General features: G+C 38.6%; 1 long non-coding RNA gene across 1 annotated transcript; it reads right to left on the bottom strand.

The window, feature by feature from the left end:
- Positions 1–4,298: 4,298 nt before the first annotated feature.
- Positions 4,299–14,645, bottom strand: LOC129647703 (uncharacterized). The gene is made up of 3 exons (XR_008712448.1): positions 14,525–14,645; positions 10,817–11,138; positions 4,299–6,069 (listed from the first exon to the last, which is right to left on the bottom strand). It is a non-coding gene; the product is annotated as an uncharacterized LOC129647703 (long non-coding RNA).
- Between the last annotated feature and the right edge of the window lie 248 nt (positions 14,646–14,893).

Genomic DNA, 14,893 nt, shown 5'->3' with positions numbered 1-14,893 from the left:
ATTATAATTAAGTTTAAGAGAGAAATATTGATTTTTCATGCATACTAGAAGGAAAACTTTGAAGGAAATTATATTTTTCAGTGGCTTTGTTTTTAGTTGATTAACAGAAAAGTCATTTCCTCCTTACATATGTCCAATCACAGAGTTGGAATGCACCTGTTCTCTATTCCTGAGGGAGTCAGCCAACTCTAAAACAGCCCAATCCTCCCCTCAGCAAAACTTCAACAACAGGAGTCCCTGACAAGCAGCTGACATTTGAGGCCACACACACACAAAATCACTGCTAGGAAAGGAAATGTGTTTATTTCTGTTAGAAGAGTTGATGGACCACAGAGAAAAGGCAAGGGGGGATGGAGATACTGCAGAAAGGGATTAAATAGCATAGACATGCTAAAGAAGGAGTAGAGGACAAAGGACTCATCCATGTGCGACATCCTCTGAAGGCTTAAGAATAATCTTGGGGACACGTTCCTCCCAAGGCCTAATAATGTGGCTTCACTCCTGGGAGTGAATAGGGAGCAGAGGAGGTAAATCAGGAACAATGTCCAACTTCTTTTCCTCTCCCTTTCTCTCCTAATTGCAAACTCTGTGCAGCTTTGGAATAACCACTTAATTATGTGGGAAAGCCTTTAGCCTTCATCAAGACCTAGTGTGTATTCGATTCAAACTCAGACGATATTCAACTGGGCCTCTACCAGCCTCAACAGTGTCTTGTGTGTGTGTGTGTGCGAGTGTGGATTAGAGAATGTCACTAATGGGCAGAGAGAGTTCACAGGCTCATGGCTTGTGATGAGCCAAGGGGATGACCCTATCCTCCCAGTGGATGTAAATTCACTCCAGGGTATCCAGGTGGCTGAAGGGAGCTTAGGGTGCATTTCAGCCCTACTTGTCTATTGACAGGATACCATGATGCAAGCAGGGCTCAGCTCACACAACCTGGTGTCCCTCAGGTAAAATCTGTTTTCTCACCTTTTGAACATGGAGTATTATGCCACTTGTGTTGACCAACAGAATATGGTGGAGGTGGTATTCTGTGACTTCTAAGACCAGGCGTTAGGAGACTTTTCACATTCTGTGTTTAGTCTCTTGGAATGTTGCTTCTTCATAAAATGAAGAAGCCTGAAATGGAAAACCATGGGGAGAGAGAGAGGCCCAAATGTCCCAGATGCCCAGCTGAGCTCAGACTACAGCCATCCATCAGCTAAATGTAACTCTGTGTCAGAGCCCAGGTAGATACCAGCTAAAGAATCACCTCAGTCAGTCAGTCATTTCAGTCGCTCAGATATGTCTGACTCTTTGCAACGCCATGGACTGTAGCATGCGAGTCTTCCCTGTCCATCATCAACTCCTGGAGCTTGCTCAAACTCATGTCCATTGAGTCAGTGATGCCACCCAACCATCTCATCCTCTGTCGTCCCCTTCTTCTCCCGCCTTCAATCTTTCCCAGCATCAGGGTCTTTTCCAATGAGTCAGTTCTTCACATCAAGTGACCAAAGTGTTGGAGCGTCAGCTTCAGCATCAGTTCTTCCAATGAATATTCAGGACTGATTTCCTTTAGGATTGACTGGTTTGATCTTCTGGCAGTCCAAGGGGCTTTCAAGAGTCTTCTCCAACACCACAGTTTAAAAGCATCAATTCTTTGGCACTCAACTTACTTTTTGGTCCAACTCTCACCTCCATACATAATTACTGGAAAAACCATAGCTTTGACTAGAAGGGCCTTTGTCAGCAAAGTAATGTCTCTGCTTTTTAAAATGCTGTCTAGGTTTGTCATAGCTTTTCTTCCAGGAGCAAGTGTCTTTTAATTTCATGGCTGCAGTCACCATCAGAACTGATTTTGGAGACCAGCAAAATAAAGTCTGTCACTGTTTCCATTGTCTCCCCATCTATTTGCCATGAAGTGATGAGACCAAATGCCACAATCTTAGTTTTTGAATGTTGAGTTTTAAGTCAGCCTTTTTACTCTCCTGACCAACCACAAAATCATGAAAAGGATTAATTTGTTCTTTTAAGTTTCAGGGGGAGTTTTTTAATTTATTTACCAAGTTCATCTAAATTTGGTCTCTCAACAAGAGCAAGCACCTTTTGTTTTATGTTTGTGCTCCCTTTGTACTCTCCCTGATCGTACAGAGAAAACTTCTGACACGCAAAGTTTGGATTTATTGGAATTTTGAAGTCTAAGCTTAAAATGACTGCACAAAACATACACCATAAACTATATATTTTAAAGAATATGTGCTCAGTCAGAGACAGTTTTCTCTTCCCCACCCCAAATCTTAATAAAATGTGTTAAGAGTGAGGAAAGAGAAAAGAATCAAGGTGGGCTGGGGATGAGGGCATTAAAAGGATGCTTGAGAAGAAGTCCTATAACCTCATTGTGCGGGAATGCCATATTGCTCAACTGCATGGGCCACCATTCACAGAATGGTGTGCAGAATAAGATGTGCAGGAACGCAGACTTGACACTAAGAGCCAGACTGCTGAGGGAACTCTGAGAGCAGAAAAGAAGCTGGCCTCATAGGCTCTAACGTGGAGAGCAGAAAGACCCTAAGTTTATTCCTTACCTAATGTTGAGTTAGAACAGAAAACGTTTCCAAAAGCCTTCTTGAAGCAGTCAGATGTAGGACAGCCCACAAGCCCTCTAGTGCCCCAGAAAGATTCAGAGAGGCCACAAAACATTTTTCAGTGTAAGTAAGAATGGACGTGAGAAAGAAATTATCCTTACTTAGGTATAGACATGGAAAGGGATTTCCAGGTGGCTTAGTGGTAAAGCATCTGCCTGCCAATGCAGGAGGCACAGGTTCTGTCCCTGAGTCAGGAAGATCCCCTGGAGAAGGAAACAGAAACCCACTCCAGTATTCTTGCCCGGAAAATCTCACGGACAGAGGAGCCTGGAGGGCTATAGCTCACGGGGTCAAAAAAAAAAAAGACACGACTTAGCAGCTCAACAACAACAAGAGACATGGAAAAATAATTTTATGTTGCTTGTTATGTACCTGAATCTGTCTTCAGAACTAGCATCCGCTATAAAGCCTTCATAGTAATAAGCATAAAATGATGCAAAAGAAATCTATATTGAATGTTCAGCCTCCATGGGATTTTCTCCAGTCTCTTATTTTACAAAACTGCATGCTGTCATTGCCAATTCATGTTAAAAAGTATGTTATTCACAACTCATGTCTTTTATAAACTTTCTTCAGCGATGATGATGATGATGTACGTCCCTTCACAGTAAGTTTTTCCATTTCCTGAGACGGCATTTCTCTCTCTTACCCCCAACTCCCCCAAATAAAAGAGATTGATGGATAGGAAACTATGTGTGAATCGAGTGGGAGGAGATAATGGGGCAGGAATCCATAAGTCTGTGGTTTATGTCACACACAGAAAACACTGGTAAGTGCTTTGGATGATAAGGAATTTGCTTACAATCCGTTGCAATGACTTGATGTCCTTGTACTGAAAACATTTTATCTCCTATTTTGACCTGCAATGTGGGGAAAGGATAACATTTACTCAGTAATAGTTTTGTACCAGGAATTGTTCCTACATTATCTAATTGAGTCTCCATAAAATCCCTGTTATCTTTCAGATGAGGAGATTTGGGGAAATAGCTCAAAGATGCACAGTTGAGAGAGCTGGATTTAAAAGCAGGTCTGTCAGACCCAAATACCTGTGTTCTATAAACTACATCATATGAGAGAAGTTATAAAATCATTGTGCCTTGAATCCAAGGGTGAATAACTCAGTATCTTTAGCTTGTCTTTAAGCATTCACTGACAGTTTCTATTTTCACATTAAAGATAAGAGTCTCTCTTACTTTTAAGTGATACATATACTTCAGTTGCAAGTGAAATACTTATACTTTTGGACCAATGATTCTTAGCTCAATCTATCTCTTCTCATAAAGTGAGAAGATACAATAAAATTCATCAATATAAAAAATTAAATTGTGAATGTTGTAACCTGACTTTTTGGACCCCATATAAACACTCTAGACAGATGGAATTGCAGTGTATGGATCATGTTTAAGGGATCATTCTAGAAATGTGTAATATAAAACTATTCAGTAAAAAGGTACAACAAAATAAAAATCCTCATGCAAAAATGTATTTTACAGTATCTCAGTGAGTTTCCAAAATAACCTTTCATTTTTAAAGATTGTCTAAAGCAAAAGTCCTGGGACAGCCCGTCAGTTGGTTTTATGGAATTTGACCCTTTGTAGCATCACAAAATAAAATGAACCAGACTGACTAGTTTTGCCACCTTTTTATTTTTAATAGTACTTAAACGCTGCCATAGTCTCATGCTATGCTATATCAGGAAATAATGTCCCAGACCACACAAAAGTAGATGATTGTAAGTGACTGAACAATATATTACTTTTAAAACATTTTGTTTAGATATAATAATGGCAGACCATATATTACTTTTAAAAGATTTTGTTTAGATATAATAATAGCAGTAATTGTGTAGACCTTTACTTTTTATTGTTTTATTGTTTATATGTTTTTACCAAATATTGAGCAGTTTCAAAAGAACATTTATTAAATATGTGCAATATATAAAGAATCACAATGCAATGAACAACTCTCTACCCACCACCTACTTGAAGAGAAAGAATATTACTTTCATGTCCCCTGTGGGACCCTGTCAGGTCTTAATCAAAGCTTTGAATTTTGTGCTAATTATTGTCCAGCTTTTCTTTGTTTTGCCTCACATGTTTGTATGCCTAAACAAAATACTGGTTAATTTTGTATACATTTTTGAACTTTATATATTATGGAAATATAGGTGTAAGATTTTGCTAATTTTTTTGCTGTGTAGACAAGATTCACACTGTTATCAGGTTAATCCATTCTGCTTTTGATAAACATTGGAAAAATCTCCAAGTGCACATATGAAAGAAAAAGAGATCACAAACAGTGCTGCTAAAAGTATTCTTTTAGTTTCCTTCTGGTACATGTGAAAGAGCTTCTCTTTAATAAATATCCAGGAGTAAAATAGCTGGGTTACAGAAAATTTACCAGATAGTGCCCCATTGTTTTTCAGAATGGTTGTATAATACATCCCTATGGCTCCTTTACTGAACTACACATACACATATAATTTTATGTATGTATGCCTATGTATATAATATATATAACCTTTTAATATATAGTACTTTTTTGAAAATAATTTTATATATTAGAAATCTAACTAACAGTATTAGTGCTGCTTTTTTTAAAGAACCAAGAATTGTGCAAGATGTGGTTGATTGGGAATTTTTGTTATTAGTTGCCAGGAAACAAAATATTAAGGAAAAAATGGGAAGAATGTTTTAGTTATGTCTTAGCAGATGGAAAAACAAATGTATTTATCTTTCACTTGCCTTCTATTATACTACTGATGCCTTCGTTTCTAGAACTGAAATAGGCATTCACTCTATTCTCAATCTTGGTCTTTGGTCTAAAGAAGTGCAAGGGCTGATTGCTGACATTCAAAATAATGTGTTATGCAAGAAACCAATTTCAGGGATGGAAGGAAAGCTGTACTTCTTTAACTATAACTCCTAAAAATCGTTGGAATGGGAACACTGGAAAAAATTTCAATATCCATTTGTCTCTTCCATAACTTTTTTCTTGCATTTTTTTCTCTTGTAGCAGTTCTCTACTTTAAGTTGAAGAAGGTTCATTAACTGTCCAACTGGGTATATTTCAAATACTCTAAAAGTTTAGACGTTACTTAACTAAAATCCTTTGAGTATAATACCACCAGAAGCACATGCTTCTCATTTATATCTAATAAGTTTTTTTAAATCAGTTCAGGCCTATAAAAGCATGTTGTTCTTTAGAAGAAACATTTTGTAAAATGCTCCCCCAAATTTTCTTTTCACTCTCTTTGTGTCGACATTCTACTTTTTCTAAACTTCCTAATCTTATAAGAACTCCAAATTATTTAAATTAGAATCAAGCAAATGGTAATAGTATCTTGAAGGTTCGTTGAGTGGTGTCCTCCCAGATCTTCTGCTCAGTTGATTAATGCATGCACCCTCCACGGTCTCCTGTGCTAGGACGAGAAAGCTGCAAAGCCCTATTTTTAAATGAAGGTACAGTGGTTTAGATAGTTCATAATGGGTTCATTCCAGTTGGGGCAATGTACTCAGTAATATACATTACTCTCCAATGTATTCCTAAAAAGCCTTTATAATGTGCTTTATAAATACTAAATAAGTAAACAGAGTTATTAATAAGAAATCATTGCTATTAACCTAATGAGGAATAATTGGACATTAAATATCATGATAATAAGCATATCAAAGGTCTCTTTGTGACCCCATAGACTGTAGCCCATCAGGCTCCTCTATCCATGAAATTCTCCAGGCAAGAATACTGGAGCAGGTAGCCATTTCCTTCTCCAGGGGATCTTCCCCATCCAGGGATCAAACCTGGGACTCCTGTATTGCAATCGGATTCTTTACTGTCTGAGCCACCAGGGAAGCTCATCAAAGGTCTCCACAAAAATTAAATGGATAATTGCAGAAATTTTTTGAGATTTCTAAGCAAAATATATATGGGCCCTAAATTATTTGGTTGATGAAGGGCTACTCAGTGCAGAGATGCTTTCTAACCTACAATCTAATATTGCAGTGCAAGCATATCAGCCATCAAAAAAACATCCTAAGCTCAAATAATAATAATACTAAGAGGGAATAGTAATAAGTGTGTATTATGTATACTAAACATTTTACACACCTTATTTCATTTAATTTGAACAAAAGACCTGTGAGGCAGGTCGTAGTATTACCATGTTTCAGGTGAGGAAACTGATATTTAGAAGATTATGTAGGCTACAAAGCTATTGAGCAGCAGAATGAGGATTCAACCCAGGTAAGCTGTTACAGAAGCTTTCATCCTTAATCACTGTGTAATTTGGAATACTCTAATAATATGTGTTTTGCATTAGTAGCTTCCTTCTCACAGCTAAGAACTCTGATGGCCCAAACAGTAGGTGTACACACTTATGTCTGAATGAAATGCCTACTTTATATGCTGTGCTGTGGGGAGTGATAAAATAACTTACTCAAGGATCTTACAGCATTGATGGGATAGATTGTAAATGAAAATACATATAATCAAAAGCAAAATATTACAAGTGCCATAAAAGACATATTGTAGTGATGCGCAAAGGAAAGAAACCCTATTGGTTAAGAGGGATAAGAAGTGTCTTTGTAAAGCAAGTGATGTGAATCTTTTGAGATGCGGTGAAATACAAAGTCAAGATTTTGGACAAAGCAGGCCCTGCAGCTAAAAGCTTAAGGCACGTTGTAGGCACACCCTGTTCTAGTTAAAGGTGGTTGGGCTCAGTTATGTATAAAGACCTATCTGGTGGGGAAAATGATTTGTGCTAAATTATTAGACAAGGGAGGGTCATGAAAGTTTGAAGCAGGAAGGATATCATTCATTCAACAAATATTATGAATATTTGTCAGTATGTACCAGGCACTCTGCTAGTCGCTAGAATGAGTAAGACCAGACCATTCTTTGCCCTTGATGGGCTTCCCTGTTGACTCAGATGGTAAAGAATCTGTCTGCAATGCAGATGTGGATTCAATCCCTGGGTCAGGAAGATCCACTGGAAAGGGAATGGCAACCCACTCCAGTATTCTTGCCTGAAGAATTCCATGAACACAGGAGGCTGAGTGGGCCACAGTCCTTGGGGTCACAAGGAATCAGACATGACTGAGTGACTAACGCTTTCACTTTCATTTTCTGCCCTTGACAGGCTAATGGGGGAGAAAGAGGCTAATTTTCACTATAACTGAAATAGTGATGACTTGTGTACAAAACAAGAACAAAGACTTGAGCAGAACTTAATTTTAATGCTTTGGTTTGTATTTTCTCTGTTAATTTTTAAAAAATAATTTTAGAATCTATTAAAATTTATTTTTAATAGTATTATATAATTATCTTTTTCTAGTTTTAAAAAGTGTTTGTATAATAGATCTGAACCTCATTGAGTATATTCTTGATAATGGTGTCTAATAAAGGGTTTTTTGTGATTTTTTTTTTTTGTTAGTAAAGGATTTTCAAAATCCATCTCTACCAGTATTAAAATTGCTATTTGATCATTTAAAGGATATCATTCCATGTCATAACTCTGTGAGATAAATTTTAGAAAGACTAAGACCATTTTTTATAGTTTGGTTTGTTATACAATACAAACTGCTACTGTGACTAAATAGATATACATGTTGAAGGGATGTCTTTGGAACTTCTAAATTTGTCTCTGATCCCTCTGAACATAGCAGCAAATCACAAGGTTTCGAGTTGGAAATTTTGTAATGACCAAATATTACAAATATAGGAAAGTCAGTTTTAAAAGAGGTCAACAGGAAAACTATGATCAAACGCCTTTATGAAAAAAATTTTATGGTAAGAACTACTTCTATTAGAAGTTTTTATAGGCTTAAAAATGTAAAACTCAGATGTTTTTGAAACTGAGAAAGTATAAAAGTCTACTGAATGTATTCTGAGGTAATAATATCTCAGGAGAAAATTGCAGTAAGGTAAACACTCCAAGACCATCAAACAGGCATTAGGACACAGACTGATATGTGGTGGTCACGGTGAGGAAGGATTAGTTAAGAGTAAGAAAATCAGACTGCAGCCAAACTTTCAAAAAATTTTAAAGGAATATATTGATGCTTCAGTTCACTTCAGTTCAGTTGCTCAGTCATGTCCAACTCTTTGCGACCTCATGAATCGCAGCACACCAGGCCTCCCTGTCCATCACCACCTCCCAGAATTTACCCAAACTCATGTCCATCGAGTCAGTGATGCCATCCAGCCATCTCATCCTCTGTCGTCCCCTTCTCCTCCTGCCCCCAATCCCTTCCAGCATCAGGGTCTTTTCCAATGAGCCAACTCTTCTCATGAGATGGCCAAAGTACTGGAGTTTCGGCTTCAGCATCAGTCCTTCCAATGAACACCTAGGACTGATCTCCTTCAGAATGGACTGGTTGGATCTCCTTGCCGTCCAAGGGACTCTCAAGAGTCTTCTCCAACACCACAGTTCAAACGCATCAATTCTTCGGTGCTCAGCCTTCTTCACAGTCCAACTCTCACATCCATACATAACCACAGGAAAAACCATAGCCTTGACTGGACGGACCTTTGTTGGCAAAGTAATGTCTCTGCTTTTGAATATGCTATCTAGGTTGGTCATAACTTTCCTTCCAAGGAGTAAGCGTGTTCTAATTTCATGGCTGCAATCACCATCTTCAGGGATTTTGGAGCCCCAAAAAATAAAGTCTGACACTGTTTCCACTGTTTCCCCATCTATTTATTACCCATGAAGTGATGGGACCAGATGCCATGATCTTCGTTTTCTGAATGTTGAGTTTTAAGCCAACTTATCCACTCTCCTCTTTCACTTTCATCCAGAGGCTTTTTAGTTCCTCTTCACTTTCTGCCCATAAGGGTGGTGTCATCTGCATATCTGAGGTTATTGATATTTCTCCCGGCAATCTTGATTCCAGCTTGTGCTTCTTCCAGTCCAGTGTTTCTCATGATGTACTCTGCATATAAGTTAAATAAGCAGGGTGACAATATACAGCCTTCACGTACTCCTTTTCCTATTTGGAACCAGTCTGTTGTTCCATGTCCAGTACTAACTGTTGCTTCCTGACCTGCATATAGGTTTCTCAAGAGGCAGGTCAGGTAACTGGTATTCCCATCTCTTTCAGAATTTTCCACAGTTTATTGTGATCCACACAGTCAAAGGCTTTGGCATAGTCAATAAAGCAGAAATAGATGCTTAGCTTCCTTAAACATGTGGAGACAGCTGGCAAACTGTAACACATGATATTGACAAATGTGGAGACAGCTGGCAAACTGTGTTAATTGCCAACATTATATAATTACTATTTACTATAAAAATTTTCACTCAAATAATTTTCTTTCATCATCAGATAGTCATATACATCTAGCATTCTTCATGCTTTGAAATACATATATTTCAAAAATATATATACATATATTTCAAAGCATGAAGAATGCTAGATGTATATATATATATATTTGGAATATATATATATATTCTTTCTCTTTTCAGGATCAAAATATAAATTTTCATGTTCCCTACTATATCTACTTTAAGATAATATAAATATTAAAGATTTTGTTTGCTCAAATAAATTGTATTCTCATGAGAGAAAGAGCTCCTCAGCGAAACCTTCTCTTTTTTTGTTTCCAATGATATTTGAAATATCATTATACCAATGATATCAAATATCAAATACCAATAATATTTCATCCCACTATCCATTTGTCCTGAAATTTCACAGCAGCAGAAATTCCACTATATATTATCCTTTTATCTGATATCTATCAAGAATACCTTTGGGACCTCACTCAAAGGGGTGGCTCAGGGGTTAAGAATCCACCTGCCAATGCAGGAGACAAGAGTTTGATCCCTGGTCCGGGAAGATCCACATGCCACAGAGCAACTAAGCCTGTGCACTAAGCTACAGAAGCTTGTACACTCTAGAGCCGTGCTCTGCAACAGGAGAAGCCACTGCAATGAAAAACCCACGCACTGCGACCAAGAGCAGCCCCTGCTCACCGCAACCAGAGAAAGCCTGTGGGCAGCAACAGAGACCCAACACAATCAAAAAATAAATAAATAAATTTTAAAAATAATATCATCTTTGGTTGCAATTTATCAAAAATATCTAATAGTGACTTAACAAATAGCTTTTTTATTTTTCTGATGTAACAAGTCTAGAAATAGATGGTTCCTATCTTTGGCTTACTCAACAGTATAATCAATAACTTACTTTTTTTTATTTTTCTGCTCCACCACCTTTGGCATGTCGACTTTTCTACCTCTGCTTGTCATATCAGGGTCACAAAATCAAAATGGTCACTGCCAGCCAGCACTTAAGCCAGAACAGGATGGTGAAAGCGGCTCCCAGCTACTTGTCTCTTTTTGTCAAAAAGGTGAAAGCTTCTCAAGGAGCCCACTTAGGGACTTCTTATGTCTCAAGAACACCACAAGTTTCAAGGGGGGCTGGGAAAGCAGGAAACAAGATTCTCATGATTGACTTAGACCACTGTGAGACACTGCAAGGGTGCATACACTCACACTTCAAGGAAAACCTGTCAATAAAGAAGGGAACAAAAAGGACCTGTTCAAATGCCCTAGATCATTTGGACAAATGTAAAATTCTAAAAGACTGGGATTGCGTCTATTCCCTTCCTTCTGTATGGGACCTACATCATAACAAAAATAGTTGACACTAAATCCTTTATTAGATATAGACATTCATATGATATAGATATATACACTATATTCTATATACTAAAGCAGTATCTCCAAATCTCACTCAGTTGTTCTAACAGGAGAGGTACTATACAAAACTTTGTTGTTTTTGTTATTTTTCAATCACTAAGTTGTGCCCAGCTCTTTTTGGACTACAGCCCGCCAGGCTCCTCTGTCCTGCACTATCTCCCGGTGCTGGAGGCTTATATACGTGTGTATGTGTGTGTAGTCTTAGCTCAGCTTGCTATAACAAAACATAGCTGGGTGACTCAAATAGCAGCCATTTATTTCTCACAGTTCTGGAGGCAGGAAGTTCATGATCAAGGTGTTGCTGGAGTCGAATCCTGATGAGAATGCATTTTCCTGTGACAGATGCCCTGCTACCTTCTTATTGTGTCTTCATGTAATGGTGAGAGAGTGCTCTGGTCTCTCTTCCTCTTCTTATAAGGACAATGATCCCACTATGAGGGCCCCATTTCATGACTTCATCTAAACCTATTTATCTTCCAAAGGCCCTACTTCTAAATATCATCACAGTGGAGGTTAGAACTCCACATGTGAATTTTGTGGAAAGGATAGAAACATTCAATCCATAGCATGTATATGAAATATGGGTTGGCCAAAAATTTGGTTAATCCAACATAATATTACCTAGATATGTAGATTTTGGTCCCATGTCTTCAAGTACTTACTATACAATACTGTGATCAACCAAATGGTGGACACTGAAATATACTAACAGAAAATGGACCTAGGTTTTAAGGTATTAAACCTGAAATTAAATAAATAAACTATAAACACAGATCCAAGCTGAACTAAAATGTTATGAAATTTATCAACCTTTTACCTGGTATCTTTTATGTATTTTGCAGTATAAAGTATTTTACTTTACTTAATCTTTCCAACTACCCTGCCAGGAGATTATTGACCTCATTTTAAGGATTAGGAACTGAAACACTGAGACTTTAAGGAACTTGTTCAAGGTCCCCTGTGTCTTAAGCAGTGGATCTGAAGTTTGGAATTTATCTTTTCTTCCCCCCAAAGCCATGCTTGTACATAGTACACACCCCACCACATGTTGCTTAATTCATTGAACAAATGAACACTTTTCTGATTTTACAATGTTGCTTTGTTTTACCTTTTCATTTCTAGCTTTCTCACTGGTGACTTAGGTAAATAAATGGTAGGTAGAATCAAGATCAGATTATAGAGAGATGATCCAATAATGACAGGTCAGATTATTAAGAGACAATATTAAGAGTGAAGGGAATTTAAGGGTGAAAGAAGAGCCAAGAGAAAAACTTGGGATTATGAAGGGACAAAACAGGAAAGGGGAGAGAGAAGGGAGTGAACCCCAACTTGGCCTTTCTCTGGGCTGCAGATCGATGAAACGGCAGGATCCCACTCGTGGCTGCTTTCTCTGATCTCTGGCCAAGCGTGTGGCTTGGCGTTGTACATCTAACAGTTAGCAGGGTTCTGGGAGAGGCCCGAGTCAGTGACTGAATTACACTTTCCGGAGCTATTCTTGTGTTCTAAGCCTCCCCTGAAGGTCTTTTATGGTTAATCTCAAACCACATAAATATTTAACTCTCTTTTTAGTTACATTCCAGAAGCCTGTTCTCAAACAAAGCACAAGTTAATATTCTAAATTTCAGTAACCACTAGCTGATATTAATCTGCCCTAGTGTCACTGTGTTCCTCCTCCTCAAGTGTGTTTAAAGCCCGGCTGTGCAAAAGGCCTTGCCCATTTCACAGCTACTTTTACCTTATTACTCATGCAGCACAGACTCTCAGATATGGAAAGGAGCTTAATGTCCTAACCACTCAGCCAATACTTCAATTCACCTCTCCCAGCCTCCACCCCTGCCTCCCTCCCCCAACCCTGCCCTGCTTTTCAAACATCCTTCTAAGTTGTCTGTAGCTATATTTGAATACTTCTAGTCCAGGAAACTCTTCATTTCTCCAGGTTGTCCTTTCCCTCCTTGGACCACTCTGACTTCTAGAGAGTGCTTTCTCATTTTGCCTGTCAGCAAAAGCGAGATATCCCACAGAAATAAAAAGCTGGAAAATGTCTGTGATTTTTTTCAACCACAGAGGCTTCCTTCTTGCTTATACTGGGTGCCTACCCCAGGTCGGCTTTGCTCTGCCCCATATCAGTTTCCATCTGGGATCCAGGCGAATGTCCCTCTCAGGGACACTGCAGATCTCGTGGCAGAGGAAAAGAGAGTGGAGAGTCCCATGCTGGACCTTAAAGTTTTCAACACGAATCATGTGAAAACCTCTCCTAGGAAGGGACAAGGCAGGAAAAGACATGCCCCAGAGAAACAGCAATAATTGTGAATAATAGTGCACTCCGCCACATATGTGGAGTCAAAATCCTTTTCCTGCTAACATCTAACCTATGGTCCTTGCTCGTTGCTCTTCCCTCCTACCAGTTCTACAAATATTAGAAAACTGCAGCCACGATTTCTTTGAGTTGTCTCCTTTCTAGTCTTATCAGATTCAATATCTTCATCAACCTGTTCCCTATATCTAGTGGCCTCTGCCAATGTCCTCTTCAGAGACTATTCAACTTAGGTCCCCTGGTGAGAAAATTGTTGGTTGATGCACCAGAGGAGAGCATCCCCTGACACACTCCCCTTTGGTGTGATGATTTTGGCTGGTGCTGAGCATTCTAGACAAAAAAAAACCTTGCCTCAAACAATATCTTATCTAATGGCTCTTCCATTTTTTCATCAGCTTAGACCCTTAAGCTTTTCACAAACCCCCAGGCCTTTTGGCTATTATACATGAGAATGTGGAGATCTTTGAGTACTTCTAGAGAGCAGATGTCACATACCTGACTATATTTTAGTTAACTCAGCAATTTGAAGAAGGCTGTAAATGGGGGCGGGAAAAAGTTGCATAAGCAAAATTGCCCAGACTTCCTAGCATTGCATAGGGCTGATTCAGAACATGGACTATGGAAACGATTGCTGTTAGATCAGACCTGACCCATGAAATACTACCTATGTGACCTTGGGCAAGTTACTTCACCCTGAGCTTTTGTTTCCTCATGTAAAGAGATTGAGATAATAGATTTTCTTCTTCCAGGGGTTGTTGAAAGGACTAGATGACACAACAGTGGGGACTAGTTACCACACTGGGGTCTTAGCACTCAGATTTCTCCCTGCTGCACTCAAGGAACAGGTCTTCCAGTATCCCCTAAGCACTGCACACATACCTCCATCATCTTCTGAAGATGTCCTCGGGGCCTCTTGAAACCTCTCATTCCCATATTGGCATATTCCAAGCTTACCCCATATGTCTCAGGGTGTTAGCTAAGCATAAGCTGCATTGGAATCATCTGGAGGATCACTTGGCCCTACTTCAGATGTACTTCCAGAATTAGAATATGGAACAGGTGAGTCTGGATTTTAACAAGCTCCAGGTAGGGCTGCTAGATAAAATACAGAATTTTCAGCTAACTTTGGAGTTTGGATGAACAATGAGTAAATTTTTTTGGTATAGGCATGTCCCATGAGCTATTTGGGACATATAACAAAATTCTTCAGTATTTAACTGAAACTTAAAATTAACTGCATGTTCTATA

The sequence above is a fragment of the Bubalus kerabau genome, chromosome 3 (genome assembly GCF_029407905.1).
Source record: "Bubalus kerabau isolate K-KA32 ecotype Philippines breed swamp buffalo chromosome 3, PCC_UOA_SB_1v2, whole genome shotgun sequence".
NCBI lineage: Eukaryota > Metazoa > Chordata > Mammalia > Artiodactyla > Bovidae > Bubalus > Bubalus kerabau.
Note: the sequence above shows the minus strand (reverse complement) of the source record. Positions and strands in the feature narration are given on the sequence as shown.